The sequence below is a fragment of the Erinaceus europaeus genome, chromosome 13 (assembly GCF_950295315.1).
Source record: "Erinaceus europaeus chromosome 13, mEriEur2.1, whole genome shotgun sequence".
In the NCBI taxonomy this organism is placed as follows: Eukaryota; Metazoa; Chordata; class Mammalia; order Eulipotyphla; family Erinaceidae; genus Erinaceus; species Erinaceus europaeus.
The window spans coordinates 53,552,400-53,558,399 of record NC_080174.1 but is presented as its reverse complement, the minus strand read 5'-3'; the positions used below and the strand labels follow the sequence as shown (position 1 = coordinate 53,558,399).

General features: G+C 50.2%; 1 protein-coding gene across 2 annotated transcripts in view; it reads left to right on the top strand.

Moving 5' to 3' along the window:
- The first annotated feature begins 1,786 nt into the window (after positions 1-1,786).
- Positions 1,787-6,000, top strand: part of STK40 (serine/threonine kinase 40) — a 48,566-nt gene continuing 44,352 nt past the window's right edge. The window contains exons 1-2 of one of the 2 annotated variants that reach the window (XM_060205889.1): positions 1,787-1,981; positions 2,614-2,736. The gene's annotated coding sequence lies outside the window, so the exon portion shown is untranslated. The remainder of the gene's footprint in view (positions 1,982-2,613; positions 2,737-6,000) is intronic. The other variant, XM_007538759.3, reaches the window with a different exon arrangement.

Below are 6,000 nucleotides of genomic sequence, written 5' to 3'. Positions count from 1 at the left end.
CAGGTGTTGACCCTATATTGACAAATGAGGATTGTTAATTTGCATACAGTCACTCAACTTGTTAAGGGACTCAGGACTCAAAAGATTTAACTATTATGTAAAAAGGAGACAAGGAGAGGGAGAAAGAGAGAGATATACATGAGTGGAGGGAAAGAAAGAGCAGAACACTGCTCACTTCTGGCATAAGGTAATGCAGAGGATTGAAACTGGCTTCTGGGACCTCAGGAGTACAAACTGATGCTATACCAGATTGAACTACTTTCTTGGCCCCTCATCAAGGACTGACATCCAGCCTTTTTTGAATCTGCCAGAATTGGTTCAGACAACATCCCTGTCATTGTTTCTTCATATTATCATTATATTTTTGTTTGATTTTTTTTTTGTTATTGTTTATTATTTTTTTAGTTAGAGGCAGAGAGAGAGCATGAAAGAGACCACAACAATGAAACTTCCTTCAGTGTGGTAGGAACTGGGTTCAAGCCTGGATAGTACACATGGCAAAACAGCATACTGTTCAAACGAATTATTTCATCAGCCCTCTTTCATTGTTACCTGTATGTCTTTAGACAAATTACTTGGAATTTGGGGGCTCTCACTTCATTTATAAACAGACTCCTAACATTGATGTCTTTAAAAGCTTAACACAGTGTGACACACAGGGGGAGCTATTTTAATTACTATTGTTATCCAGCCCTACAGCACAGTAGGCACAAGGGATCCAGAGAGACAAAGAGACACAGGCGGAGGCAGTCAGACTCACACCAACTCATATCCTGGCACTGCCTGTGTGGAGATGACAAGTGTGCACACACGTAAGTGCCTGGCCACACGCCCTAGGAAAACCCAGCAGTGCATACAGGCTTGTACACGTGTGCTCACACGTCGGCACAGAACTGTCCCAGGGAATAGCTGTAGAGACACTTGGGAGAGTCATATGCAGCACTCAGGCTCACACTTCTGAGACAAAGAAGTGGGGCAATGGTCGTTGGTGCTGCTGTCACCGAGCTCTTCTAGTTGTTTCTGCAAGCCAGAGGAGGGAAGCCAGGCTCTCAGAGGACCCCAGTGAGTCACCAGCCTGATGCAATCCCTTTAAAGGGCTCATCCGCTGCAAGAAGCTGATTCATGGAGGGCGTGGTTGCTGGAGGAGGAGGAGGGGGTGGGGGAGAAAGGCACTGAAACTGCAGTAGGAGACTCTGAGGTTAAAAGGTTGGAGTCGTTAATGAACTCTTCGCTGTAAATTTCCCTAGTCAAGGCTCCAGGGATCTTAAGGCTGAAGCGGGGTTTCTACAAAGATCTGGAGCCCAAAGAGAAATGCATTGTGAGGGCTGTGACCGGGATCTTTATCTTTGATTCTAACTCCGCACAGACTTTCAGAAATCGAGAAATGTGGGCCAAGCAAGATTCATTTTTTCTAATCATTACACTATAACTAGCGATCCTTCAATTGCTGGAGAGGTCTCCTCTCCAGCCCTGGCAAGGGTGAGTGTAGGGACCAGAGGGTCGGTAAAGTGGGAGCCGGGGCGGGATCTCCAACCCACTCTCATCAACTACACAGATAAGCGGTAAGTACCGCCCTTTCAGGTTTCAGTCTCCAATTGCGTTACAGATTTTCGCCCAAGCTCTAACCCAAACCAATCATCAATCGGATCCAGGCTTCTTATCCGAAGGCTTCCGCCCGACTCGAAGGCGGCTGGACTGGGGACAAGAGTGAGGGGGCGGGGCCCCGGCCCCGGGGGCGGGGCTGCGGCTTAGGGCGGAGAGGAGGGGGCGGTGCGTCATTTCCGTTGTCAGGTGGTTGCGCCGCAGCCATGGAGGGAGGCGGCGGCGGCGGCTGCGGCTCGGGCGGCTGCGCTGGGAGGCGGCGGTGAGCGACTCTCACGCCCCCGGCCCGGCCCCGGCCCCGGCCCCTGGGACGGAGCGCCGAGCAGCCCCGGCTCCGGGCTTCGGACTATGGGCGAGCAGCGCTGAGCACCGGGGGAAGGTGAGGGCGGGGGTCCGGAGCGGGGCGCCGGGCGGGAGGTGTGTGTTGGCGGGGCAGGCCTCTGTGGTCGGGGGACCGGAGTGACTGCCGAGGCCACCCAGACTGGAAGGGAAGGAGGCTAGTGAGTGAGTGCCGCCGCCGCCGCCGCCGCCGCCTCTGTTGGGGTCAGCTCGTCCTGGGCGGCGGGGGGCGGGGAGCCTCGGTCCCTCCGCACCCCGGGAGGTGGGCGCTGCCACCTTGCCCGCAGTCACTCAGCCAGGAGGCGTTTAAAGACACCGGCGTTTAAAGCCAGCCAGGGCTGCCCTGAGAGACACCCTCTGCTTCTCCACGCTTCCCTGCGAATCCCGAGAGTGACTTGAAAGTTAGAGCGAGTCCCGAGGGAGGGGCAGCCGGGCGCGGGCACGGCCGCTGCTGGGGAATTTATGCATCACGGCAGCGTTCACGGGTGCGGGCGATACCTGCCGGTCCTTGCCCCTCGGACCGGCCGTTCCCAGGGAGAAAGCCTGGCTCTGCGGCCAGTGTTTCACCTGTCGTGCCCGGTCAAGCCCGCCCATTCCCACGCCACTCGGCCCCACCTTCCTGCCTGTAGGTAGGGACCTGGGGATTCCCACCCACCAACCCCCACTCTCTAGGTTGGATGCCGGTCTGTTGGCGGCGGAAGGAAGAGATGACAGCCACCTTCAGTGGCCGGATAGACTTTGCTCTGTTCTAAGTCACAGGAGAAAACCGGTCGGCTTTGCTTGGTTTTGAGGACGGTGCGAAGAGGGTAGTCATTCTGGGCTGGGCGCATTTCCCTCTTGGCTTCGTTTTGCATGCGTTACGGAAGAGCAGATGTAATTATAAAGAAAGAAACATCCTTGTTTGTAAACTGTGTGAGCCGCTCCAGCGCTCCATAATATGGGCCAGTTTGTCATATATAGGTAGTCTGAAGGTAGCTCTCATTCATTCATTCATTCATTCTTCAGTCCCTACAGGACAACAACAGTCACCCAGAGAGGCAAATGACAGCCCAGTAGAGTAGTGGGCTTTGGAGTCAGATTTCCTGAGTTCAAATTCTGGCTCTGAAGCTTTCTAGCTGTGTGACCTTGGGCTCATTGTCATGATCTGTGAAACAGGGTGAGAGGCAAAAAATTAAAAGTTGACACGTGTAAAACACATGAACATGACAGCCACATAACAAGAGTTCGGTAAATTTTAACTGTTGTTCTCATTTCAAGAAGGTGATTGTAACTCTTTAATTGAAGGGCCAGGAGACAGCTCACTTGGTGGAGTGCACAAGCCACCGTGTGCAAGGACCTGGGTTCAAGCCCCTAGCATCATATGGGGGCACCACACAAAGGGAAAACATCACAAGTGATGAAATGGCGCTGAGCTATCTCTCTTCCCTATGACTTTCTCCCTCTCTTTCACCTTCTATATGAAAAAAGAGAGAGAAAGAGAGAAACATGTAGTTGAGAAATGCTCTAAAAAATGCTGATAGCTGCAGAATCAGAGGACTCTGGGAATTCAGTGGAGGCAGCTGCTACTCAGCCTGAGTTGGGGAAGGGTCCTGGGAAAGCTTGGCAGAAGCAGTTCTGAAGCTATGTCTAGAAGGATGGGAAGGCTTAACCAGCCGAGAGTGTTGGGGTCAAGGAGCTAAACTTGGGAGAGGCAGGTCAACTCATAGTCTATTCCAGAAACCTCAGATTGTTCATTGTGTTTGCATGAAAGCCAGCGTGGTGCCAGGTAAGGCAGCAGAGGTCGATAAGGAAATGCCACATTAACAATTTGGGGCATTAAGCCAAGCAAAGTGGGGAGCCAGTGAAAAGATTTGGAACACAAGAGTGATGTAATTGGACTTGTCTCAGTCTTATGTCCCTGGAATCCTGACTGAGGAGAGACTGAAAAGTTGGAGACCACTTCAGTGGCCACTACTGCAGAACCTAAGAGAAGACAGTTAGTGGTGTGTGGTGAGTCTGCTGAGAAGTCACTGTGAGCAGCCAGTGGCAGGGAGCGGTTCCCTGGATTGCCTTGGGCTTCTTTCTCTCTGTGTGGTTCACGTGCCCCTCTCTTTTTTGACCTTGTAGGCCTCGAGTAGCTATGGAGGCTAGACCGCCCTCTCAGACTATCATTTGAAGTGTGTACTACTTTTGCTCCCATGTGCTTTCAACTTAACCATTTGGGAAGGTAGCAGGTTGTACTTGACTTTGCAGTCACAAATCTGGATTCTACTCCCAGCCCTCCTAGTCACTGGAGTCTGCTTACTCTCTTTATGCCCAGCTTTCTCGTCTGTAAATGGGGACAGTAAGAGCTCCTTCCTAAGAGGGCAGCTGTGAGGATGAAATAAGATGTGCTAAACAAAAAGTAAGAGGTGCTTGGTGAGTGGTAGCTCTTACTACAGGCTTTAGGAAAAGTTTAAAATTAGTTGAAGCAGTTAGTGGCAATTAGAACTACATCCCGGTTGAGCTGGCAGAAGTGTCCTGAGGGATCGATGATAAGATAACAAAACTTTATTGTGATCTATCTGAAAGGAAAATCTCTGGGGAGTTTATGGGAGCCATGCAGATAATTCAGATAGGCTATATATATATATATATATATATATATATATATATATATATATATATATATATATATTCCCTTTTGTTGCCCTTGGTTTTTTTTTTTTGTTGTTGTTGTAATTAATGTCATCGTTGTCGGATAGGACAGAGAGAAATGGAGAGAGAAGGGGAAGGCAGAGAGGGGAAGAGAAAGACACCTGCAGACCTGCTTCACCACTTGTGAAGCGACTCCCCTGCAGGTGGGGAGCCACAGGCTTGAACCAGGGTCTGTGTGGTTTGCATCACATGCGCTGAACCCGCTGTGTTACCGCCCACCTCCTGAGCTAGGCTCTTTTAAAAGAGCAACTTTTAAAACTACGTATTGGGGGCCCAGCAGTAGTGCAGCGTGTTAAGCGCACATGGCATGAAGTGCAAGGACCGACTTTAAGGATCCTGGTTCGAGACCCTGGCCCCACCTGCAGGGAGTCACCTCACAGGTGGTGAAGTAGGTCTTCAGGTGTCAGTCTTTCCTCCTTTCTGTCTTCCCCTCCTCTTTCAGTTTCCCTCTGTCCTATCCAACAGCAATGGCAAAATAACAAGGGCAATAAAATGGGAAAAATAGCTTCCAGGAGCAGTGGATTCATGAGGCACTGAGCCCCAGCAATAACCCTGGAGGCAAAATACATACATATATATATATATATATATAGGCATCTCTATGGGCCTCTCTCACACAAACATACACGCCAGCCAAGTCTTATTATTTTTGTTTTTAAAAGGTTTATTTAGGAAGTCGGGCGGTAGGTAGCACAGCGGGTTAAGCGCATATGGCGCGAAGCTCAAAGACCAGCGTAAGGATCCCGGTTCAAGCCCCCCGCTACCCACCTGCAGAGAAGTCGCTTCACAAGTGGTGAAGCAGGTCTCCAGGTGTCTATTTTCCTCTCCCCCTCTCTGTCTTCACCTCCTCTCTCCATTTCTCTCTGTCCTATCTAACAACAATGACAATTATAAGAGGGCAACAAAAATGGAAAAAAATGGGAGTCGGGTGGTAGTGCAGCGGGTTAAGCGCAGGTGGTGCAAATAGCAAGGACTGGTGTAAGGATCCTGGTTCCAGCCCCCGGTTCAAGCCCCCGGCTCCCCACCTTCAGGGAAGTCGATTCATGAATGAAGCAGGTCTACAGGTGTCTTACCTTTCTCTCCCCCTCTCTGTCTTCCCCTTCTCTCTCCATTTCTCTCTGTCCTAACAATGATAACATCAATAACAATAACTACAACAACAATAAAAAAAACAAGGGCAACAAAAGGGAATAAATAAATAATATTTTTTAATGGGGAAAAATGGCCTCCAGAGCAGTGGATTCGAAGTGCTGGCACTGAGTCCCAGCAGTAATCCTGGAGGCAAAAAAATTTAAAAATAAGATAAAAAGAAAAAAGTTTATAGGGGGGAGTCGGGAGGTAGCGCAGTGGGTTAAGTGCATGTGGCGCAAAGCGCAAGGGACC